Raw genomic sequence first — 26,728 nt, 5'->3', positions numbered from 1 at the left:
AGAAACACAGTCACACAGACACACAAATACACACTTGTTTATAGACGCAGAAATGGATGCTGAAAGAGACACAGCTCTGCAACCAGAGAGAACCTGCCTGTAGAACATTCAGAAAGATACTCACAACAGACAGATACAGAAATACAAGCACATGGAAGAAAGTGTGAGCACAGGGAGATACACAAAAGAATGTGGGTGCATGCATGGACACACACAAACACAAAGAGACATGATCATGAACCCCCAGACACACCGAGGCAGGATCCCATGCCACAGATGCAAGTACATGCATGTCCACACGATGGACCAGGCACAGACACACACAGGGACGTGCACTCAGCTCTGCCATAGGCCCAGGGACCATAAATTCACGCACATGCAGACATGCAGGCTCCAGCGCAGGTCTCCACCCAGACACAGAGGCAGTCTCGGGCCATGGAACCGCCAGGGCTAGGTAGGGATCTAGGGAAGCAGAGGCATAAGTGGTGGGGTAAGCCCCAGCCTCTCGGGTTTAGAATGAAATGAGCAGCTGTCCAGCCCTGCCCTGGCCTCTGAGCGGGACTGACCTGAGGTTGAGACTGGTCATCTGGGGCTCCCTTGACTGTTTCTGGAGAACCCTGTGTGGTCTGGGCTCTCAACAAAGAGGAAACCTCTGCCATTCAGGTGGAGTGACCACACTCACAGCCCCACACTGCTCTGCTCACTCACCTGCCTACAGACCACCCCCAGCCCTGCCTCCCCTAACCAGCCTTGGCCACTGCCCCCACCCATCCCCCACCCTTGCCCTCTGACCCATCATTCTGGTTGATTGCTTCACAGCCCTCACCCACACCTGTTTATTTGATTATTGTCTCCCCACAACTTTGAGCACAGGGGCCAGTGCCCAGTGTCCAGAACCATGTTTGACACCGAGCAGGTCTGTCTAGTCAAGGCTATGGCTTTTCCAGTGGTCATGTATGGATGTGAGAGTTGGACTATAAAGAAAGCTGAGCACCAAAGAATTGATGCTTTTGAACTGTGGTGTTGGAGAAGACTCTTGAGAGTCCCTTGGACTGCAAGGAGATCCAACCAGTCCATCCTAAAGGAAATCAGGCCTGAATATTCATCAGAAGGACTGATGCTAAAGCTGAAACTCCAAAACTTTGGCCACCTGATGCAGCGAGCTGACTCATTGGAAAAGACCCTGATGCCAGGAAAGATTGAAGGTGGGAGGAGAAGGGGACGACAGAGGCTGAGATGGTTGAATGGCATCACCGACTCAATGGACATGAGTTTGAGTAAACTCTGGGAGTTGGTGATGGACAGGGAGGCCTGGCGTGCTGCGATTCATGGGGTCGCAAAGAGTCGGACACGACTGAGTGACTGAACTGACTGACTGACTGACTGAGGGACCCACTAGTTGGCTGAAGGAGTGAATAGGCAGGTCTCCACTGTGGCTGTGCATTTACACTCAGCCACTGCTCACACATCCAGCAGCCTTGGTGATCTGAAACAGACATCAAATTCTAAACACTTGAAGCTACCCAGGGTCATGATCCAAGGCACAATGGTAATAGTGAGCATTATTAATTATTGCTATTTTCATCAGAAGTGCTCCCTTCACATCCTCACCCACAGAGCAGAAACTCCTATTGCAGACACACCTTGCAATCTAGTTCCTCTGCAGCAGGACATTGAGGGGTGGGGGGGCTGCTAGAACAGAAACAGTGACACCTGCAAGAAGAAACACGTGGAGCCTGGAAAACTCTGGAAAGCAGACTGGAGAATGCTGGGGAGAGCAGGCTGGGCCTAAGTGCAGCAAAGGTCTCCAGGGACGTCCTGGGGTTAGGACACACCAAAGACCCGAGGAGGACGCTAGGCCATGGAGCAAACTTAAAGTGTGCTCCCCAATCCATTTTCTATAATTGCAGAGGCCAGGCTTGGAGGTGCATTTTATAGATCGTTTTTTATAACCCACTTGGCTTTAGTGTGGAAAAATTACAGAAGAAACCAGAAGCCACTTGTCATTTTACCTGCAGAGATTCCTCCACTTTGCACTTGTGGTAGAGACAGGTGTTGATTCTCTGTTCTATTCTGATGTCATCGAATATACTTCAGAGTCATGATTGTTGTTGGCTGCATAACATTCCATCCTGTGGGCACCCAATAGATTTACCTATCCCCCTCCTGGGTTGTTTCCAATTTTCAATTGCCATCTTCAACCTTAAAATGATCATCCTTATTAGTAAAACCTGGATACTCAGTCTTCACTGTGTTTTATGATGGTAGAATCATGGGAGGGCAGGGGATGTAAGTGTTGTTAAGATTGATGACCCATGGTGTGGGTGGAATTGATATACTCATAAGCTGAGCATCAGGGAATTTTCACATTTTAGATGTTAAAGTAACCTAAGAATGGAAGGTAAATAGTTAACTGTGATTTAGAAGACCCAGTGAGTTTGAAACCTTTCTCCTGGACTGTTACCAACTAGTAACCAGGATCCTGGGTGGTTAAACTTCTGCATGTGGGTGTGTGTATATGCACGAGGGTATGTGTGCACGTGTGTGTGTATGTCCAACACCCCTCCCAGGTGCATGGTGCATTTCTTATCCATCATTTCACTAGTACTATCCAACCCTCCGTGAGGTATACAGAGTATGCTGGGCTGTGCCTAGTTGCTCAGTTGTGTCCAAGTCTTTGCGATCCCATGGATTGTATCTTGCCAGGCTCCTCTGTCCATGGGATTCTCCAGGCAAGAATACTGGAGTGGGTTGCCATTCTCTTCTCCAGGGGATCTTCCCAACCCAGGGATTGAACCCAGGTCTTCTGTATTGCAGGCAGATTCTTTACCGTCTGAGCTACCAGAGAAGCCCAAGAATACTGGAGTGGGCAGCCCATCCCTTCTTTGGGGGATCTTCCCCACACAGGAATCAAAATGGGGTCTCCTGCATTGCAGGCAGATTTTTTACCAGCTGAACTACCAGGGAAGTCCATACAGAGTATAGTGTTCCCATTTTACAGATGACAAAACTGAAGCACAGAGGTCGTATATCATATAAGAGAGAAGAGCATGAGCTTTGGGGGCCAACACCTGGACTCCCATCCTATGCTGCCTCTGGGTGACCTGGGGCTGTATCTTCCCCCATATCTCCGAGCTTGCCCTCTTGTGTATAGAATGGATGCAGAAACACTGTTTGTTGTGAAGATAAAGTGAGAGGTTGGATGGAAGCTTCTGGCACAGGTGGGCCTGTAGCTGGGCATCAAGTAATGGGAGCTGTGATCGTCGTTAGGAGAACCTCTTTTTCCAAGTCCCAGAGGCAAGACATGGACCCCTGTCTCCCACCCCCAAGTACAATTCAGTTCAGTTCAGTTCAGTCGCTCAGTCGTGTCCGACTCTTTGCGACCCCATGAATCGTAGCACGCCAGGCTTCCCTGTCCATCACCAGCTCCCGGAGTTTACTCAAACTCATGCCCATTGAGTTGGTGATGCCCAAGTACAGTGCATATTCTAATCACTTGAACCTTTGGACCTGAGGAGAAAGCTTAGATAACTCTATATATGGAGTTTTCTGTGCTGGGCCCCCAGAGGCTCACCTTGCTGCCTATGAAAGGAGACAACTTCCCTGCCTAAGCCAACTTTTAATATAATACAGCCCAAGAAGGTCAATGGTTGTCGCCTTGTGGCCCATTAGGACTGGAAGATAGTTTTCCATGTTGAATTGAGCCTCAGACTGTCTCAATGTCCTCCCAACTTGGTACTTGGTGTCCTGCATTCCCCCAGATTTGGGGCCAGAGGGACCAGGCAGAAACTGCTTTTGGAGGGTAGAGAAGACTCCTCCACCCTGGTCTTTGGGAAAGTATTCCAGCTGCCCACCCAGGCCATGCAGGGTAATAGACAGCCTTTCTTTCATGCTCTCTGGGAGATGGACTCCTCGTTAATCTGCTTCTGTGTCATTAAGTCAGAAAACATTTGCTTGTGGGGCTCCTGATGGCCTTTAGAAACTGCAACTTAAACATCAACCAGGTCTTAACCCTTCCCTTCCCAGCACAGACCCAGATCTCTGCCTGAGGAGTCGGATCACTGGCCTTGACTCCCAGGGAGACCCCGGGTCCTGTTTCCAGCTCTTCCCAGTCCAGTGAGAGAGTGGGTGTGAGGGCAGAGGAAGGACGAGGGGAGAAGAGGAACCCCCGACAGCTGAGTCACTAGGTTCAGCTGTGTGTGCTCAGAGGACCCTCCCTCAGGCTGGGTAGAGAGCAGAGAACTGGCAGGGGCGGAGGTGGGGTCCTTACTGGGGGCTGGGTGACTTTGGGACACTCTCTTAACCTCTCTGTGCTGGATTTCCACAGGGCAGTGGGGCTCTCCATGCCCCCACCGAGGTCCCTACTCCTTGCTGGGACCACATGTCACAGGTGATGAGGTGGGGAGGTCGCCCCTGGGGACAGTAGGTTACCTGAATGAGCTGACTGAGGACAGAAAACCATTACTTTGTGGGAGAATGTGAGGGTGGGATATTTCAAAAGAACAGCATGTATACTATCTATGGTGAAACAGATCACCAGCCCAGGTGGGATGCATGAGACAAGTGTTCGGGCCTGGTGCACTGGGAAGACCCAGAGGAATCGGGTGGAGAGGGAGGTGGGAGGGGGGATCGGGATTGGGAATACATGTAAATCCATGGCTGATTCATATCAATGTATGACAAAACCCACTGGAAAAAAAAAATAAATAAAATAAAATAAAAAAAAGAAGAAAAAAAAAAGAATCCCTTAGCAGACCAGCGCTGTGCCAGGATCCCCCAACTTTACACAAACACATACACACACAATTTCTGGTGCCAGTCTCACAACAGCCTCGTGAGGATGGAGTGTGGTTACCCCTACTTCACGGCTGACAATATTGAGGCCCCAAGTGCTGGAATGACCTTACCCAGGGGCAGGCCAAAAGCAGGTTGTGCAAAGTCTGTCTGATTCCAAAACCCAAACTCTTACCCATCAAACTACTGGCAGGAGTGCACAAGAGACAGGTCTCACCTTGATCCTCCCCTTCCCACCTCCCTGCTTTTGCACATGCAGTACCCTCCTCCTCGCATACCCTCCCTCCTCTATCCAAGCACCGCCCAGCCCAAGGCCTGCCTCTTCCAGGAAGTCCTCCCTGAAGACTGACAGCTAAACCCCCGATGCCTTCACCCACCTGGCTCTGGTTGTTCAGTTTCCTACTGTCATTTTAGACGTTGGTGCCATAAGGCCCAGACACAGACATTAGCTCATTTCCTCATCTCACCAGGTTAATCGATATTTACTGGGGGTTGACTCGGAGCCAGGTGCTGCAGGGTCATAAAAGGGATGGGAACAAAACCCACTGAGCTCCATGGATCCCCTGCCCTCGTGCTCGGGGGCCCCACATGGGTTCCCCATAGGCCCCTCATCCTGTTGATATGGAACCCGAGGCCCAGAGATTGGGGTGGGGTGCTGCCCAGGTCCCACAGTGAGTCAGCGGCTAGGATTCAAAACCGCCAGACTCCAGATCCACCCCTACCCCCTTACCTGCCCCCAGGTCTCCTTAAACCCCTTGGCTGGGGCAGGATTGGCCTCATAGCCTCTGGCCACAAAGCGGGCTCAGACAACCACAGCTGTGCAGGGAGGGGGTGGGGCGCGGGCAGCGAGGGAGGCTCCTACATCACCCTCAGGGACACCCAGGGCCCTGTCACCCTCAGGGACAAGCTCCCCTCCTCTGTAGACTCCATGCTGTGCCTGGGAACTCTGCCCACCCCTTCCCCCAGCTGTCCCCAGGGCCCAGCTCCAGCTGAGAAGACTCAGGAGGTAAATTAATCTATCTCTAGGCTTTGGACTCCAGATGCTCTTTCCTCTAGCCTCCTTGGGCTGGTCCCCCTCCAGCTTGATTCTTGGAGAAATATTCCAGGAGCAGATGGTGCTGCTGGTCCGGGCCCTGGGAGGGTGAGGCCTGGCTTGGAACTGGTGCTGGGTGGGAATCCCACCCTTGAACTGGTAACAATGTGTCCCAGTATGAGAGGGGGCGGCCTCTGCATCACAGACGTGTCTGTGGGTGGGGATAGTGAAGCCCTCACTCCCTTCTAGGGCCAGGAAGGGTACCTGGAGAGTGTTCCCGCTTTGCTGATGGAGGACTCGCCTGGTGGGAAGCGTCACCTCATGAACCTCTCTGGGTAAAACCCCCAGACATTTTGTTCTCCGTCAGCCTGCATTTGAAAGAAGGAGGGAGAGGCTGAAAAAGAAAAAATTGAATTCCAAACTGCAACAGCCAGAAGGCGTCCTCCAGATCAATTATAACTCTTATTGTTATAGGTGGAGAAACTGAGGTCCAGAGAAAACGGCAAAGGTTGACACAGCCCCAGGCCCTGTGCCTGCATCCCTGTGAGACAGCGTGTGTGCACGTGTGTGTGTGTTGGGGGGAGCCCACCGCTCTCCAGTCACTGTGCAGGTTCTGTTTGACCCTCTGTCTGAGCCGGCGCCCCCTTCCCAGGGAGCTCTTTGATCCTCAGCCCCTGCAAGGCAGGGAGACAGGGCTAGGATGAGGGTAGGAAGCCCATTCTTCTTTATTTGGTCTTCAGATTATAGAATGAGAATTAGATCTAAACTCTTTGCGGGAAGGTAATTTTTCCTAATCACTCACCCTATTGCACAGATCTCCACAACTTGATTATGTCTAATTAGATTAATTGGACAGAAAGTGATTTCTTTTCTCTGAGATTATGAACTATTGAGAAGGGGGGGATGTTGGAGGCCTGGGGACTCCCTGCACCCCACCTGGTCCAGCCTAGTGGGGAGGGCCTATGGGGCCAGGTCTAAGGCCTCACTCTGGTGTCCACTCTCTCTGCTTTTCTCTCCTTGTCACTGGCTCTGTCACCGTGTCCCTTTTCGTGTCTCTGTCTGTCCCTGTCCCCCACTGTCTCCTGGTTTGGGTTTCAAGGGTTCCAGATTTGAGTCCTGACCTGGCTGGGGCTCCCCCTCCTGCCAGGAGAGGACCCAGGGCTCCCCCTGTGTTACCGAGAGGTGCGACAAGGACAGAGGCCCAGCAGGACTGGCTCAAGGTCACCTTCCGCAGCAGCTGAGCCCAGGGGCCGGCCTGCAGGGCCAGGGTGGGCCATGCCTGCTGAGGGCCTCAGTGAGGTTCCGGCTGGGAGAATGGGCTCCAGAAGGTTCTGAGGGTGGTGGGGCTGGCTGTGCTGGGGCAGAGGGTGATTGAAGGGTCTGGTCGCCCCATCCTCCCACAGCCCAGGCTGGGCACTGCCACCTGCAGGGGCTTGTGGCAGAGAGCCCCTGGCCCCAGACACTGCTCCTTCTCTGGATCCTGGCCCCAGCTCAACACCCACCTTCCCACCCGCTGGCGCGGCTGGAAAACTGGGCTGTCCTCAGCTGCTGCCTCCCTGCGATCCCATCCAGGGAGTCTCCCTGCCCCGCCCCCTCACTATCTCTCCCCACCTCTGTCCACTGTCCACAGTCCTGACCTAGTCCAGGGCATCATCTTCTTCTCCCAGGAGCTGCACAGGCGTCCTGCAGTCCTGGACCCAGCCTCCCCTTCCTATTCCAGGTCACAATCTACAGCAGAAATGAACATGCCATGCTCACTCTCAAAGACCATCCATGGCTCCCGCTGCTCTGAGGACTAAAATCCCAATAATGTTTGCAGATTGCAGGGCTCTTGTAAACTGGCCACATGGACCCCCAGCATCTCACCATCCCCAGTTCCCACTCTGACCCCACAGACCCAGCTGAGGCACTTCTTTGCACATGCTGGTCTGTCTGCCCAGAACCCTGTTCCCCAGGGTCTGCCTGACACCGACTTTCTTCTTGGCTTTGCTCAGTGGACAGCACTAACAGCTGGTGTGTATTGAACTGGGGTGTGTACTCTGGGGTACGGGCATTGCATGATTATTTCACTTAAGACTCACAGCAACGACCCTGTGGGGATCATTTTCAGCCCTGTTTTACAAGGAGTAAACCGAGGTTCAGCAACATGAAGCGCCAGTCTTGGAAGTGATGGAGCTGGAATTTGAACCTAGTTCATCTGCATGATCTCTTCCCATTCCACCTCTAAGTTTAGGGGCCCCTTCCCTCACATCCCTGTGTTTCCCCTATAAAAGCATTTTCCTGTTTCTGCAACTCCTCCCAGAGCCTCAGTTGTGAGCGTGCCATGGCCACCCTGAGCCACACCAGTCTCTGATTCCCTGGAGCCCAGCAGGGGACAGGCCTGCGGTGGACAGTTGGCCAGAGACTGCTGACTTAGGAACTCCTGTGGCAGTCTTGCTGGCTTTAGGGCCCCTTCCTCTCATAACCCTCATCCCCGCCTACTACCCACATCCTGATTTTCAAGGCCTTTAAGCCAAAATAGAGTTTTACAGTTCATTTGAGTTAATCGCAGCTGCCCTTTCTGGAAAGCTCTTCCACAAATTGCCTTCAAAAAGGCAGGCATCCAGTTGGCAGCTCTCCCCCCACCCCAAGACCTCACGGCAGCTTCATGCTCTGGACCTCCAGGAGTGGGCAGGAGGGGAACGTAGAACTGGCTTGAACAGCAGGCTTATCCCAGGCCCAGGACCCCACTGGATCAGGAGGCTGTGACACTTCTTGCCTCTTGAGTCACATGGTGGAGTCTCCAAGCAGAGAGGATGGCTTAGTCCCTGAGCACAAGCCCAGAGCACACAGCAGCTCTGGAAGGAGCATGGTGAAGCCCCTGCTCTCATCTTTACCCTCACTTCCTGCCCACATCCCCAGGCTCCAGGCACTCAGGCTCCCTCCCACTCCTTTTCCTCATGCTGGCCCTTTCCCCTGGAATTCCCTTCCTCTACCTGTCACTTGTCTGATTCCAGCTCATACTTTAAGGCTCTGCGCAGGTATCACCTCCTCCCAGAAGCATTTTCTCATCCCCAGGTGAGGTGAGGGGCTCCTCCGCAGGACCCCCAATGTCTGGGCTTCCCCTACTCTTAACACTTTGTAGCTTGTGCTAATGGCAGCAGCAGTGGTGGTGATGGCAGGTCTGCTTTCATCCTCCTCAGCCTCAACTCCTCTAGACTATGAGCTCCTCAAAGGCAGAGATAACCCAAGACAGCCCAGGTGCCCAGAGCCCAGATGCAGGCCTCCCAGAGGAGCACCTTGGCAAAGCGTTACAGCCACACTACCCCCAGGGTCATAGGGATGGGTCAGCATCTAGAGACATGGAGGAGCCTAAACCTAGTAAGTAAAGCCACGTGTCAGCCTCCCAAACGACCACTTTACTCATCTCTCTCTTTCTCTTCTTATGTGTCCTAAATCACTCAGTTCCTTACACCATAAAAGGGATGGTGGAGGCAAGGATAATTCCAGGAAACCTAAGCTCTGGCCAAGGAATTCAGAGGCTGTAGGAGGGACTGGTGCCTGGCCCTCTGCCCAGACCCATCTGGGCATCTTTATGGATGTAGGTCACCATCAGACCAGATCAGACACTGCCCGCATAGTGTCAGCAGGCCATTTCTCCCCCTTACTGCTGCTGAGGTGACTCGGCCCCACTGGTAGGCACATTGTCCAAGTCTGGATCAGCCCTGACCCACAGTGTAATAGCTTCAGCCCCAACTCCTGGGGTTCCTCACCAATTTCTGTACCTTAAGCTTTGTCCTCTGTATTCACTAAATATACCCTGTATTCACTAAAACCAGTCTCCCCACTCCAGCCCTCCCTACACTCAACAAACATCCATTAGTCCCCTGTCCTGTATATGACACTGCCAGGGATATGGTGGTAAATAAGGCAGACAAAGTCCCTGGTTTCTTGTTGCTGCTATTTCATTGAAAGGGGCAGACAAGCAATAATAAGTAGGGGGACAGCTAGGGAATTTAGAGCATGATGGATACTGGGAAGGAAATAGGACAGGAGCACGTGATGGAAAGTCACTTCTTCTGTCCTCGGTCAGCCTCCATCATCTCTCACCTGAGCTTTCCAACCACCTCCTGGATGGTCTCCCAGCCTCCAGCCTTGTCCCCATAAATCCACATCTAGTTGTGCCAATTTCTCACTTAAAACTTGTCAATAGCTTTCCACAGCCTTCAGGAGAAAAATCAAGATTCTCCAACAAGGCTCATAAGGCCCTGATGTTGCTCCTGCCCAATTCCTGCACCACCCCCCTCCCTCCCCGAGACTCAGTGATAGCATCTGTGTTTCAACTGTGCCCTCCAGCCTTAGGTCAGATACAGCAGCACATGAGTGGTCCCAGGGGTTAGACTTACATCCTGTGTCCAGGGAACTGCAGGCACACAGGCAGTGTGAGAGGCCAGCTGCTGCTGCTGTTGTTGTTTAGTCGCTAAGTTGGGTCTGACTCTTTGTGGCCTCATGGACTATAACCCACTAGGCTCCTCTGTCCATGGGATTTCCCAGGCAAGGGTATTGGAGTGGATTGCCATTTCCTTCTCCAGGGGGTCTTCTCAAGCCAGGGGTCGAGCATGCATCTCCCACTTCTCCTGCTTTGCAGGTGAATTCTTTACCACTGAGGCACCAGGGAAGCTGTGGTAAGAGGCCAGAAATGCCATTAAATCCTGCAGGATTTTGTATGCTGTGTTAAGATATTTAGGCCTTATCTAGTACATCCCTTGCCTGTCTTATCTCCCTGCATTGACTGTAGCTCCTGGGAGGCAGGTACTGTTTTCTTCTCTCTTCTTTTAAGCTCAGGGATGACGAAAAATTTGCTCAGGAGAAAAGACCAGTAGAGATGTGATCTTGCAACAGTGCTGTTTATCCAAAAACCAGCTAAGGTAGCTGATCTGATGTCAATTTATATAATGGAGGGGTTAGTAAAGTAGCCAGAATCAAGGAGGGGCAAGTTTGAGGAAGACAAATACTAAGATGAAGGAGAAACTTAGCGGAATCTGAGTTTCAGCACCATGGAGAGCTCTAAGGGCCAATGGAAGACTTTCCCCTTCAGCATTCTGGAGTCATTCATTACTTTCTGTCTTTGGGTGGAATTATCTGGCTGCTAAAGGAAATTTGCTCTTGAAAACTGTACTTTGTGGTCAGAAATGAAGGCTGAGACTCTGGATCCAGGCTACATGTTTTCAAATTCTGCATCTATCACTTATCAGTTTTATGAACTGGGTCTCATTTCTTAATTTCTTTGCTATGCCTAGCAAATGGAACAACAGACTGGTTCTAAATAGGGAAAAGAGTACATCAAGGTGTATATTGTCACCCTGCTTATTTAACTTATATGCAGAGTACATCATGAGAAACGCTGGGCTGGAGGAAGCACAAGCTGGAATCAAGATTGCTGAGAGAAATATCAATAACCTCAGGTATGCAGATGACACCACGCTTATGGCAGAAAGTGAAGAAGAACTAAAGAGCCTCCTGATGAAAGTGAAAAAGGAGAGTGAAAAAGTTGGCTTAAAACTCAACATTCAGAAAACTAAGATCATGGCTTCTGGTCCCATCACTTCATGGCAAATAGATGGGGAAACAGTGGAAACAACGAGAGACTTTATTTTGGGGGGCTCCAACATCACTACAGATGGTGGCTGCAGCCATGAAATTAAAAGACCCTTGCTCCTTGGAAGAAGAGTTATGACTGACCCAGACAGCATATTAAAAAGCAGAGATATTACTCTGCCAACAAAGTTCCATCTAGTCAAAGCTATGGTTTTTCCAGTAGTCATGTATGGATGTGAGAGTTGGACTATAAAAAAGCTGAGTGCCAAAGAATAGATGCCTTTGAACTGTGGTGTTGGAGAAGACTCTTGAGAGTCCCTTGGACTGCAATGAGAAGATCAAACCAATCCATCCTAGAGGAAATCAGTCTTGAATATTCATTGGAAGTACTGATGTTGAAGCTGAAACTCCAACACTTTGGCCACCTGATCGAAGAACTGACTCATTGGAAAAGACCCTGATGTTGGGAAAGATTGAAGGCATGAGGAGAAGGGGATGACAGAGGATGAGATGGTTGAATGGCATCACCGACTCAATGGACATGAGTTTGAGTAAGCTCTGGGAGTTGGTGATGTACAGGGAGACCTGGCGTGCTGCAGTCCATGGGGTGGCAAAGAGTCAGACATGACAGAGACTGAACTGAACTGAAGAGTACTTACATTTTTTTAGGGTTGTGATGAGGATTAAATGAAACAATGAAAAAAAAAAACTTAACATAGAGATTGATACATGGTAAGAGCTATAAAAATTGTTGTTGATTTTATTATTATTATTATTCCCAAGAGCTTTTCTATATAATTAGAAGGGGCAATGCCTAAGAGGGTATTCATATCCTTAGGGGTCTAACAAACTTACTGAGGGATGTGTTTTTTGGGGGGAGGGATATTGAGATATGTCTTAGCTCAGGCTGTTATAACAAATATCATAGACCGGGTGGCTATAACAACAAACATTATTTCTCATAGTTCTGGAGGCTGAGAAGTCCAAGGTCAAGGCACTGGCAGAGCTGGTGTTTGGTGAGAGCCTGTTTTGTGGCTTGTAGATGGCTGTCTTCTCTTTGTACATTCATATAGCAAGAGGGAGAGGAAAAAAAAAAGGAAGATCTCTTCTTATAAGGGTATTAATCCCATAACAAGGGCTCCACCTTCATGATCTAATTACACCACAATGAGGATTGTGGTATCAATATATGAATGGGGTGGGGGAAGGGAAGACATAAACTTTCAGTCCATAACAAGATACTTGATGGAGTAAGAAATGCCAAGCCAGGACCCCGATACTAACTACGTTTAATGAACTGCCTTACTTCAGATGAGTCACATGACCTTTCGAGACTATTCCCCATAATAAGATGAGAATTCTTAATCCATTTGGTGAGAATTTCCTTTTTACTTTTCTTTTTCTTTTTATTTTCCCCCTTCCTTCTCTCCCTCCTTTCTTCCTTTTCTTCTATAAGAATATAGTATTCATAGATCAAGTAACCAGAGCAAATTGCACATTTTCTTTATTTCTTACTATCAAATAATCTAGTGATTTGATTATCCATTCAGATATATCACTCATTCTATTTTATTAAATATCTATGTAGTGCATAGAGGCATAAATTGATTCAGCAAATAAAGACACTCCATTATCAGGAAAATAAAGTAAATAAAACTTACCTCTGACAAATAACACAAGAAAAGGATTCAAGTACTCTTGATCAACTGAAAGTGACAGTTACTCAGTCGTATCCTACTCTTTGAGACCCTGTGGACTATACAGTCCATGGAATTCTCCAGGCCAGAATACTGGAGTGGATAGCCCTTCCCTTCTCCAGAGGATCTTCCCAACGCAGGGATTGAACCCAGGTCTCCCACATTGCAGGTGGATTCTTTACCAGCTGAGACACAAGGGAAGCCCAAGAACACTGGAGTGGATAGCCCATCCTTTCCCCAGCAGATCTTCCCGATCCAGGAATCAAACCGGGGTCTCCCACATTGCAGGCACATTCTTTACCAGTTGAGCTATCAGGGAAGCCCCAGTTAGAAGCAAACTAATATAAATGAGTGCTATGGATAGCATGTTTGCAAATTTGTATGTTGAAACACTAGCCTCCGCTGGGATAGTACTAGGAAGTAGGGCCTTTGGAGGTAGTTAGGTTTAGATGATGTCATAAAAGTAGAACCCCAAGAACTCATAGCCAAGTGAGGGTATAGCAAGAAGGCAGCCGTCTGTAAACTAGGAAGATGCTCTCACTAGGACCCAACCAAGCTAGCACCCTGATCTTGGACTTTCAGCCCCCAGAACTGTGGGACATAAATTTCTGTTGTCAAGCCACCCAATTGATTGTATTTTTGTTATAGCAGCTCAAGCTAACAAAGACAATGGGGATATTAGACTATGTGGTATTTGAAGTCTTCTCTAGTCCTAACTGATCTTAGATCATTTGTTCTGCCTTTTCAAGTGTACACAAAGCTATGATGAGAAGTGATGCCTTTGGAAAGGCCATGGAGGCGCTTACTGAAAGGAGTTGGATGTCTTTGTTTTGGGTACATCCAATCTCTTAATCCAGCATTGGACCTTCTTTTCTGATTAATGCTTTGGATCCTCTGAACTTTGATACACAGTCATCACTTTGCCCTTGCTCAACAAGCTTCATCTAAGTCAGTATCTTTCATAGGTTTTGATTCTCCTGCTGGGGTTTATCACATGCCCTTCCTTTTGACAGGAATGTTGATTGTCACATAGTTTTCTTTCAGTTATAAGAGATAGGAATCAAATATAATTAAATAAATATAGATTGGGAAAAGGACAGTTTGACTGGCTCCTTTTCCTGAAAATTCCAACTGAGGCAAAGCTAGGTACAGAGAGTCAGGGTGATATTGTCAGGACCTTCCTTTCAATTTCTTGCCTGGATTTTCTTTTGCTTTGCCTTCATCTCAGGCAGTAGTTGGCCACAGGTAACTCCAAATTTTATCACATAGGCTCACCACACTCCTTTGCTGCTAATTTAAACAAAAGCCCCTGGTATTTTCTCTGACTTGTTCAGCCTGGATCATTTGCCCACCTCTAAACAGGAGTGACCAGGATCAAAATTCAATTTTAACCAGGCCTGGGGGTTAAATGTCCACCCTGAACAAGAGCTTGAGGCCAGCCCTACCTATGAGGACTGAAAGAGAAGCAAAAAATTGTTTCTCAAAAGAAAATCAGAGGGTGTTAACTGAGGAGGGGGTAAAGGATGCTGGGTAGGCAAAAGAAAAAAATTAGATACCCATTGCTTCTCTTCTCTGTTCCCTTGGCTGATTTCTACTCGTCCCTTCAGATCTCAGTTATACGGCATTTATTCCAGCACGACCTCTCTGACTTACTGATCTAAAACAGGATCCTCCAATGTTTTTCTTTCCCATTTTAGTTCTTAATATTGTGGTTGTTGTTGCTATTGTTCAGTCGCTCAGTGGTGTCCGACTCTTTGCGACCCCATGGACCACAGTACACCAGGCTTCCCTGTCCTTCACTATCTCCTGGCGTTTGCTCAAACTCATGTCCATTGAGTCGATGATGCCATGCAACCATCTTATCCTCTGTCACCCCCTTCTCCCCCTGCCCTCAATCTTTCCCAACACCAAGGTCTTTTCCAATGAGTCCACTCTTTGCATCAGGTGGCCAGAGTGGCATCAGTCCTTCCAATGAATATTCAGGTTTGATTTCCTTTAGTATTGATGGGCTTGATCTCCTTGCTGTCCAAGGGACTCTCAGGAGTCTTCTCCAGCACTGCAGTTTGAAAGCATCACTTTTCCAGCACTCAACTTTCTTTATGGTTCAACTCTCACATCCTTACATGACTACTGGGATAACCCTATTGAACACCTACTACATAGCAGACACTATTCTGAGCATTTTACATGTATTAACAAATTCAATTCTCATGACAACCCTAATCATAAAATAGCCACTTTTCCAGATGAGGACCTGAGGGCCAGTAAGGTTAAGCAGCTTATTCAAGGTCTCATAGCCAGGACATGGGTTCAGACCCCAGCAGGCACTCTTCAGAGCCCATTCTCTGAGAAGCCTGTCCACCTCCTCACAGTAACTGTGCAGCCATCAGACCATAATCACACAGCCTACTTGTGGTTACATGTATTATTGATGTGATGACTTGCTCAGTGCCTGACTGTTCCACCAGATCGTGAACCCCACAGAGTCAGGACACTGTCCATCTAGTCCATTGTGGTACACCCACCCAGCACCCATAACAATATACAGAGCAGGACTAGGTGTCTTCACTTCTCCAATGGGAAGAATGAGTCTGCCCAACACTGTTTTCCATCAAAGCGAGCCCTGTCTCTCTTCTGCCCCCTCCCTTGCTCACTCCCTCTGTCCTTCCCTCACCGTCTCTCCTCCTTCGTGCCCTCTCTCTCTCTGCCCCTCCCTGACACCCTCTCTCTCTCACCAGCTCCCATTTTTCTGTTTATATCTCATACTGTCTCCTCCTCCCCCGCCTGCTCCCCCAGCTAATTAAATGATACCATAGAACAGGTTTCATTTGTATTTGGCTCAGAGGCTTTAGTGCCGTTGGCTGCATGTTCATTAAATGGCTCTGTGTAGAGGGCTGTAATGAACCTATTTTATTACAATCATCATCTCTACCCATCCTAGGAGGTGATTATGTATTCATCAGGAAGAAAGGGAACCGCAAACCCCAGCTACTAGAGCATGGAGTCTGGGGATGAGTAAGGAGAAGAGAGTCTGGTTTTGACTCAGGGAAGGGTTTGAGCTCTGTTCATAGTGGGGGGCGAGAAGGCTAGGCTGAGTGTAGTCATAACCCTTATTACTTCAGCATCCCCATAACTGTGAATGCAAAAAAAAAATCCCATTGACTTTGACTAGGGTCCAAAATTTCTGGGCGTGGTTTTCCCTAGGTGGTCCCCAAATTCATCTCTACCAGGCACCATCTGTAGACAAGATAATTGGCTTGGCACACTAGGATCACTGTTTTACTATGTGTGTGCGCTACTGTTGTCAAGAGAAAAATTCTTTGAAAAGCATCATGAGAAAGCATCGCAATGAGCATTTTTCTGTTACATCTTTCCTCACTGAATCACAGATGAGCGATGTTAGTGATAATGATAGCATCAGCCATATTGAGCTGATTTACCTGGACCACCTCATTTAACTCTCACAACAATAGATGAGTCAGGCATGGTTATCAACCCCATTTTATGCATGAGGAAATTGAGGTGCAGAAAAACAATATGTCAAAGACCACGTAGCCAGGATACTGTGGATTCTGAGTTTGAACCTAGATCTGCCCACACCAGAGTCCTCAGCACTGCTCTCTCCTGCCTGCAATTTAAAAGGACTGTCCATATCAGATAGGAGTTCCACATTTTATTTTATTAATGCTAAGAAATGATCCTAAAAGTCAAATACCATCAAATACCATACTGGTAAGTGGTGGTTTCTGCAGAAGGCTCAACTTCTTTTCTGGGGTCAAATTGGATTGAGCTTTAAGAGCTTCTGGAGAAGGAAATGGCAACCCACCCCAGTATTCTTGCCTGGAGAATTCCATGGACAGGGGAGCCTGGTGGGTTACAGTCCATGGGGTCACAATAGTCGGACATGACTGAATGACTAACACTTTAAGAGCATCTGAGTTGAGGCATTGAGTATGTGTGCGAGGGTGACCTGGTGGTAAAAGAGGGGCACGCACATCAATGTGAGGGGGTATGCCTTGGGATCTGAGAGTCTGGGGGAAAAGAGTGTTGGGCTGGAATTGGTTTCACCCTGGCTCTGCCTAAAATTTGCTGGGTGACATTCAGAAATTCTAACACATCAAAGACTTACTGAGCATCTACTACATACCAGGAGTTGCCCTAGGCTTTGGCGATACTGCAGTGAATGAAACAGATGAGCCTTCCCTCCAGTAGGTGGTAATCAGGGTAGAGTGGACACACGACATGTGTAGGGAAGGAGCGATTGTCCAAGACGGCGGTGGTCAGGCTCTCTTGTCCCATGGCCTCTCACTCTCGCCCCATTTTTGTAAATAATGTAAATAATGATGTAACAACTGAGATCATTTGTATGTAGCACTGTGCATCCATGTCACCTATATAAGCACCACCTGAAAAGCTCTTGTAGGCAGGTTGCATTGAGTAGCGTGTTGCATACAACGTGGCTGTGTCCACTTGGTCAACCACAAGAAAATACAGCATGTCTGCCGCTGATGCCTTGCTGCTGTGCCAGCCAGGAGGAAATAATCATGTCTGCAGTTCCCACAGCTCCTCACATCTTCTTCCAGCTTCCCCATTCTCACCTTGCCTATCCCTGGGTTCAGCGAACAGTGAGACAACACACAATGCCTTCTTAGGTTTAGCTTACCCATCTGTAAGCTGGGTCTCTGCAGTGAGGTCACAAGCTCAAATAATGCCAGGGTCCAAGCTGGGGACACAGATGACAGAGATAAGCCCATGGGGACCATGGACAGCTAGGGTGTCCCGAAGGGGCTGCTGCATCTCAGCTCCAGTGACTGTGGCTGGGGCCAGCGCAGACCCAGATTGTCAGCTTCTCTGATGTTGTTTTATGTGAAATCTTCAGATTTTTAAATGTTCGCTATCTAGTTCAAAACAAACAAGAAAATAAATTGCCTGTGTAGGCAAAAATCGTACCATCTGTGGGTTGGTCTGATGGACGGGCCACTGTTATGCTGTGGTCGTCCTTCAATGACAGATGTGGAGGGTCTTGCAGGGAATCTGGCACACAGCAGACGGTAACAGTCACAAGGCCCCCTTCCTTAATTCAGCTGCAAACTGGGCTGTTCTAGGGCACACTCCATGAATAGATGGGGCAGTTCTGGGAGGGCGGAGGGGGAACACAGCCCCACAAGGCCTGGCATGATGTCCACACCACTGAGGATGGTGTCCCACCCTGGGCAGGGAGAGGTCTTCTTGTACTTTATCAAAAATGGATGAATCTGAGATGGTCCTGGGCCCCCTGAGTCATAAGGTCAAGGGAGAGGTATGGGGAGTGTGTGTGTGTGTGTGTGTGTGTGTGTGTCTGTGTCTGTGTGTCTGTGTGTGTCTGTGTGTGTACGAGAGAAAGTAAAAGAGAGGGATAGGGAGTTAGGATCTGGAGCAGGAGGTCAGGGCAGACCCCAGAGGAAACCGTGAGATTTTTAACCCCAGGGGACAAAAGGCCTGTGCAGGTCTAGAGTGGCCCTTTCAGATGAAGGTTGAACAGTGACCACTGCAACAGCAACCGACCAAGAAGTCAGAGCCCAGCTCTCTTCTAACCACTTTATGTGTATTATCTCCTTTAATCCTCACTACAGCTCTATGAGGAATATACTGTTATTAGCCCATTTTACAGATGAGAACACTGAGGTGCAGAAAGCTTAGGCTGCTTCTGTAAGTCACAGCCAGGTGCCAGTCAGACAGGTATTGAGTCCAGCAGTGAGGCTCCCAAGTTCACACCTGTCCCAACTCCATCTCCCATGGGGCCACCGTGTGGTTTCAGGTAACCACAGCTGTCCCCCAGGGAGGACCCACTATGTGTCAGGCACCACACAGGGGCTTTGCTCACATTATTTAACCTGCACAACCAGGGGAGGGAGGGATCACCACTCCCATTTTACAGATGAGAAGGCTGAGGCTCAGGAGACAGAGAGGCTTCTGGCATGTGCCCAGGGTCAGCCTTGGGTCTCAGGTTCTGGCAGATTCTGGAGGGTCTGACTATGAAGCCCTACTTCTCCAGATGCTGACACATAACAGTGCAGGGGCTATTCCTGGGTTTCTGAGCGAAACCAAGGTGCCCCCTCAGGAGGCTGTGGAGCTCTCTGGGGTCCTTTGGCCCAGTCTCGACTCGTCCCCTTCATTCCCACCAATGTCCTGAGACCAGCCCTGCCCCAGTTCTGGATCAGACCAGTGAGGCTCTGAGTCATTTAACAAGGCCAGAGCCCCTGCCAGTCCCTCTTTTTCTAATAGAAAGCAAACATGTTAAATAATTCTGCTGACCCCTTAGATCAAGCGGAACCTTAGGCCCCAGAGACCCCTTACTCTGCCAAGGACCTGTTCTAACAGTGAGATTTGTTAACTCATTAGCAGAGAAGCGGCTACATTCTAAATAATTCCTGGGCATATGAGCCACCATCTGTGGCCGGCATCCTGGGCACACTGCAGCCAGGTCAGTCTGCTCTGGCCAGTAGAGCTTTAGAGGCGGGGTCTTTCCTGCCAGCCACGCTGGGGGCTGAACCTTTGAGAAGAACAAGGTACAGAACCCTGGAAGCAGAAGGACCTGTGCAGGGAGGCAAATTCAGAGGAAATGCAGCGGGGAGGCCTGGAGGTGATCAGGTCAGGAAAGACTCGAGTGGGCTGGAGGGGAGAATTCAGATTCATTGAGCACTCGTTATATGTGCTGTGTTTAGTTGCTCAGTCATGTCCAACTCTTTGTGACCCCATGGACTGTAGCCCACCAGGCTCCTCTGTCCATGGGGATTCTCCAGGCAAGAGTACTGAAGTGAGTTGCCATTTCCTTCTCCAGAGGATCTTCCCAACCCAGGGATCAAACCCAGGTCTCCCTCACTGCAGGAGGATTCTTTAGCATCTGAGCCACCAAAGAAGCCCTTCTAAGCCTGATCACTTAATGAGACAAATGTTCCCATATTGCAGATGAGAAATTTAAGGCTCAGAGAGATTGTGACCTGCCCAGGGTCACATATCTTGACTGTGGTGGGACAAGGACTCAAACTTGGGACCCTGGTGACCCCTAATTCCATCTTCTTCCTCCCAACCATACTCCCCAGCTTTGCTCATCACTGGGGGGGAATCCCCATGGCTCCTCCACCTCTGTTACCCCCTAAAGTCACCAGGAGACTCCCCAATGAGGGGAAACCTAATTAAATCTCAAACCTAATTAAATCTTAGGAAAGGCTGAGATGGTCCCTCTGGAGGAGCCAGCATTTCCTGGCAGAGATGCCATCTTCCATCCCCAAAAGTTTGCAAACCAAACAATAGACCTGGATTTGAACAATCTGCTGGGGGAGGTGAGTAAGGCAGGAAGCAGGGGGAGGGATGCTGGGAGAAGAAGTGAAAAGTGAAGGTGTTAGTCACTCAGTCGTGTCTGATTCTTTGTGACCCCATGGACTGTAGCCCTCCAGGCTCCTCTGTCCATGGAATTCTGCAGGCTAGAATACTGGAGTGGATAGCCATTCCCCGGGCAGCACCCCAAGTCAGCCCCTGGCTAGCTTCATGGAGGGGAGGGGCACAGTGTGGTCCTGAGGGACCGCTGATCCCAACTGAGCCTCCAGGGGTGGGCCAGATGCTCCTGGGGCCCCTGCCAGCCCTGATATTCTGTGGGTCCCTGATCCGGTGTTTGGAAGCAAATGGAGCAAAGGGTCTGGGGGTCAGGGATGGAGGCTGGAGAGGGGGCTTGGGAGTGGGCAGCAGCTCTGAGCTAAGCCCTGGGTGGGGGCATTTGTAGGGGAAGGGTGCTGGTCATCATGAAGGACAGGCCCAGGGCAGGGGTGCCCAGGACAGCCCTGAACCAGGGCAGCCAGGAGGAAGCCAGAGGGGCAAGACTCAGCACCTGGGCTGGGAGTCAGGGCCTGGCTCGGTTCTGGTGCTGCTGACTGGCTGTGTGACCTGGGTAAGTCTTGTTATTCCATCCCTGAATGCAGGGCTGTTGAGAGGAGTGAGAGAGGTCAAGAAAGGAAAAGCCAGGGAGGAGGATCCATCCTAAACAAAGAGGGTGGGGCCTGACCACTGACCTGCATCAGGCCTGGTTCTGCTCCACCTTCCTCTACTGACAGCCTCCTAGTGACTCATTGGCCAGACTCTGGTGGTCCTGCCCCCAAAAGCCCAACTGATTGGAGGAGGCAGGTCTTTCTGCAAATAAGGCTGCTGCCTCCCTCCTCCCCCTTCTCCCCGAAGGGAGATCTCACTTACTCACCATCACTGGGACCTCACACATACTGGCCAGCCAGGAGTGGCTGGCGACTTGTAAAGCATGTGATTTACTGTCTAAATGCAGGACAGCTCGAGCTGTCTTTCCCTACGATCCATACTGCTCCCACAGCCCTATCCTACTTCCTATCCCTTGCTAGGATCCATACTGCTCCCCCTTCCTATCCTCATTTGTGTGGCTTTGGGCAAGCACTTCACTTCTCTGAGCACCAGGCTCCTCTACCATTAAATGGGAGTGAGAATGCTTACTTCATGGATTTGTCCTTATTATTTACACATTCCCTGAAACATACTGATATTTCTCAGGAGCCTCCTGTGTGTCAGATCCTGTTCTGGGTGCTGAGGACATGAAATGGGCAGTGAAGATAAGGACGCTGCTCCTTCCTGGTTCTCTTGAGAAGGTTACCAGGTGGCTGCATTGAGGACCTGGCTGGAAAGGTGTCGCTGAAGTGGCTGACAGCCATGACAATGCAGAGTAGACAAGTGACTCACTCGGGGACATGTGGAAAGTCAACAGCAGCACTCAGGCCAGGCTGGCCCCAGAGCCTGTCAGTGAGTCTAGCCTGCAATGGTACCTACCATGCAACCCTCTGATTTCCATACCTGCAACCCAGCAAGGTCAACTACTTCTCTGGGGACATCCAGCTCTTTTCCCAAGCATCAGGTCACAGGAGGTAGCCATGCTGGCTCCTTTTGTCATCAGAGTCTTGATCAGGGGCTCTCGGCTCAGGCAGATAAGGGTCACTTGTCAGGTGTGTTCCCCTGGACTGGTAGCCCCTTGGCTGCCTGGCTTGAACTCCCCATCCGTCCCTCCTCTCTCCCACCCCTGGTGCTTCCTGCAGGATTACCTGGGACTGCAGGTGGGGAAGGGGGTGGTGAGAGGCTCTGAGCCTTATCAGACACTCCCCTGTGCTTTGTTCTGAAGCCAGCAGTGAGTGTCTCCCTCTCACCATTCTGATCACAGACATTTTAATCATTATAATTATCACCTGAGAAATTGGGTTTCTGCTCTAGACAATTAAAATGAAATTCAGCTCTGCTTTCTCTCTCTCAGCTTTAAATCTGATGGTGAATTTTGTAACACGTCTGGAAACAGGAGGTAGAGGAGATCCTGAGGGGCTGAAAAGGAGCCTGGGGTGAATGTGGATCTGACAACATGTCTGGGATGATGTGCGTGTGTGTGCAGGTGTGCACAAGAGTGGGGATGTATATGTGTTTGTACCTGTGTGTATAAGATCAAGTGGGCTTCCTAGGTGGCGCTAGTGGTAAAGAATCTGCCTCAATGTAGGAGATGCCAGAGACAAGAGTTCCATACCTGGGTTGAAAAGATTGCCCAGAGGAGGGCATGGCAAACCACTCCAGTATTCTTGCCTGGAAATTCTCATGGACAGAGGAACCTGATAGGCTACGGTCCATAGGGTTGCAAAGAGTTGGACACAACTTAGTGCACATGCACATAGGATCTGCAGGTGTCATATGGATATGTGTGTGTGTACATGTGTGTTTGAGCAGGTGTAGGTGTGGACCTTGGCTTCCCTGGTAGCTCAGCTGGTAAAGAATCAGCCTGCAATGCAGGAGACCTGGGCTCGATCCCTCAGTTGGGAAGATCCCCTGGAGAAGGGAACAGCTACCCACTCCAGTACTCTGGCCTGGAGAATCCCATCGATTGTTTTAGTCCATGGGGTCACAAAGAGCTGGACTCACTGAGAAACTTTCACTTTCAGGTGTGGACATTGTGTGTGCATGTGAATGCATGAATGCACCTGAGGAGCATGTGCTCTGTGCCTGGGTAGTGAGGGAGAGGGGACAGTGACAAGATGCAAGCAGCAGCTATGGACAAAGGAGCCTGGTTGGACTACGGGCCACAGGGTTGCAAACAGACATAACTAAAGTGGCTTAGCACAGCACAGAAGGAGGTTAGAGAGGGGAGAAAACAACAATTATACACACAAACACATATACACATTCAAAACAAAATGAGGAAACTCATGGCGATTAGTCTTTATTTCTATAAATGATTGTATGGTCAGAGCTGTTATTCGTAACTATCTTCCTTCACTACTCATTCCATATTCCCTTTGCCTTCAGTAATGACCTCAAATGATCATAGTTCTTTATGTTATGGGACCCAAGCCTTCATTCCTGAGCCATTTGTAGTCCTACCTGGGTTGGGTAGTTGTGGTTTTCCACTGGCTTTAATCACAAGGCATGATAATACTAAGAGACACCCAAGGGGCTTTCCTGTATTCCAGATACACACTCCCTTACCTCTTTTGTGGGGTATCAGTCCAATTTCTCCTCACTAGTCAAGATCAGTCACCCCAGTGAGCACCATAACTCCCTTCATTACCTGTTGATTCAAGTCCCAAGGAACTTAAAGTAGGTAGCATCATAACTTCCAGTTCAATAGAAGTGTTGCCATGTTTCCCAGTGGAAGCATTCCTCTCTGGCACTGCCCCTGGCCAGCAGGGCATAAGGTTGACTAATACTCCCCGAACTTGGCACCCACACCCATCTCTGTAAAACATACTTAATCGTGAAATAAAGACATTAACAAGGTAATAATTTCTCCTAACATAATATATCACCAACTCAATGGACATGAGTTAGAGCAAACTCCAGGAGATAGTGAAGGACAGGGGAGCCTGGCATGCTGCCGTCCTTGGAGTCACAAAGAGTTGGACACAACTTAGCAACTCAACAACAACAACAACAACAAAATGCAACTATTCTGTTTACAACCAAAGATTTTGCTAGTGAATCACTAGGGATGATAGTGAGCAGATCTACTCACATTTCTTCCTCTTGATTCTTGGCTTTGGGAAAAATAGTACCACACAAAGTAGTTATCCAAATAAGATGACAAGGTTTTTCTCTCAAACTCTAAGGGTCTGCACTGCACTTCATCTATAAGGGCCTGTCCTAGGCTCCTCACAGCAACCCTATCTGCCGCTGACACCTGATGAACCATTGGATCTGCTGGACCCAAATGTCAGCACCAATTGCACAGCAGCCTGGAACTGTCACAGAGCCTTCTCTCGTTACAAGTTCAAAACTTTCAGCTTTTCAGATCACTTGATAAATAAGTCAGAGTAACATATCTGAAATGAGGAATATGTTGCCTCCAAAATCCAGAAGGCCTATTATACATTGTACCTTATTCCGGTTGTAAGAAGGGCCAGATGCCATATCTTATCCTTCACCTTAGGAGGGATATCTCAACATGCCTCACATCCCTGGAACTCTAGAAATTTCATTGAAAGGGAACGCTCCTGAATTGTCATTGGATTTATTTCCCACCCCCTGGCATATAAATGCCTTAATGATAAGTCTATAATAGTTGCTACTTCTTTCTCACTAGGTCCAATCAGCATAATGTCACCAGTGTAACAGATCAGTGTGATATCTTCTGGGAGGAAGATCCAGATCCCTGAGAACTAAGTGATGACATAAAGCTGAAGAGTCAACACCCTACTGAGGCAAGGCAGTGGAGGCGTGTGCCTGGCCTTGTCATCTGAAAGCAAACTGTTTCTGGTGATCCTTATTGACAGGCGTGATTTTTACAAAGCGTTTGACAGATCAATAGCTGCGTCCCAGGTACTGGGGAATATGTTAATTTGCTCAAGTCATAAAAGGACATCTGGTACAGCGGCTGCAATTGGAGTCACCAACTAATTAAGCCGATGATAATCCACCGTCATTCTCCAAAATCCATCTGTCTGCTGCACAGGCCAAGTAGGTGAGTTGAATGAGGATGTGGTGGGAATCACTACCGCTGCATCTTTCAAGTCTTCAATGATGGCAGTGATCTATGCAATACTGCTTTTGGTTTACCACTTTTCTAGGTAGTTCTAGAAAGTTCTAGTAGTTTCCGTATGGTCTTTCACATCATAGTAGCCCTCATTCCACAAGTCAAAGATTCAGTGTGGGGATTCTGCCAACTGCTGAGTGTATCTCTTCCAGTTTATGCATTCTGGAACCGGGGAGACTCAGGCCCAACACTGGGCCCACTGTGAGACAGACCGGAGCTAAAATTCCGTGGATCATAAGCCCCTTCTCTGACTGGACGGTCACAATGTCCTTTCGGGTTTCCTGGAATTAGTGTCAGTTCAGAGCCAATGGGGAGTAGTTCCCTTAAAGTCTGATAATTGCCTTTCCCCCAGCACACAGTTATCCTGGTAAAAAGGCCAGAGTTCCGTTAGGGAAAGCTAGGAGGAAGTCTAACGTATGAATTTTCAGCAATGTACCAGGGTCCTTCCTCAAGGAGACCCAGTCTCATCTTCGTTCAAGCCCCTCTGTAAACTAACTCAGGTCTGGGCATTGATTGAGAAGCCATGACTCTGTTTTCATATTGTGAAAAGGTGTGAAAGTGAAAGTCGCTCAGTTGTGTCCGACTCTTTGCGACTCCCTGGACTATATAGTCCGTGGAATTCTCCAGGCCAGAATACTGGAGTGGGTAGCCTTTCCCTTCTCCAGGGGATCTTCCCAACCCAGGAATCGAACCCAGGTCTCCCACATTGCAGGCGGATTCTTTACCAGCTGAGCCATAAAGGAAGCCCAAGAACACTGCAGTGGGTAGCCTGTCCCTTCTCCAGAGGATCAAACTGGGGTCTCCTGCATTGCAGGCAGATTCTTTACCAACTGAGCTGTGAGGGAAGCCCTGTTTTCATATTGGGTTGGCCAAAAATTTAGTCTGGATTTTTTACAGAAGGATCCAAATAAACCTTTTGGCCAACCTAATAATTTAGAATGTTGCTCACTTGACCTAAAACTTCTATACTTACACAAACGAAGCCAGAATTCAGTAGGCTTCCCCTTTCACTTCTAGGAACACAATGGTCTGTGAGAATCGGACTTTTCTGATTGCTGTCTTGGCTCTGTGCCCATTATGAGAGCCATGCTCACCTGCTTTGGGTGGTTGAGTGCTGCCACTTGGCCTCTACCCACCCCGGGATCCAATTACTCCCACTGCATTTAAGTTTCCCAATTCAGTGACCACAATACCCACTGTGAGTTCTGACCTACAGAGAAGAACAATCACAGAGCTTTCAAGGATGCTGGGGCTCCCCTTACAACTTCATTTCTCTCAACTGTGGTGACCGATGTGTCTTCTGGACCCTCGCAGGGTGGGTGAGTAGATCTTAAATGACAAATCCACTCTAACATTCCAGTCTCTTTAAGCCTTTGAATCCCTTCCTGTACTATAAACAACACAGGTCAGCATTTCTAACTCACTGACTGTGGGCCACCTTTTAGTCCATGTTTCAGCCAACAAAGCAGACAAACTATTAGAGCCCTTTCTAACTTTCTGAGCTGTACCTTTAAATGCAGAATCTTTGGTTAGTGGGCACATATGAATGAACTTGGCCTGATCCAACTTTATGTT

Source organism: Cervus canadensis, chromosome 24, assembly GCF_019320065.1.
Source record: "Cervus canadensis isolate Bull #8, Minnesota chromosome 24, ASM1932006v1, whole genome shotgun sequence".
Taxonomy (NCBI): Eukaryota; Metazoa; Chordata; class Mammalia; order Artiodactyla; family Cervidae; genus Cervus; species Cervus canadensis.
The sequence above is the reverse complement of the archived record's forward strand: the minus strand, read 5'-3'. Positions refer to the sequence as shown.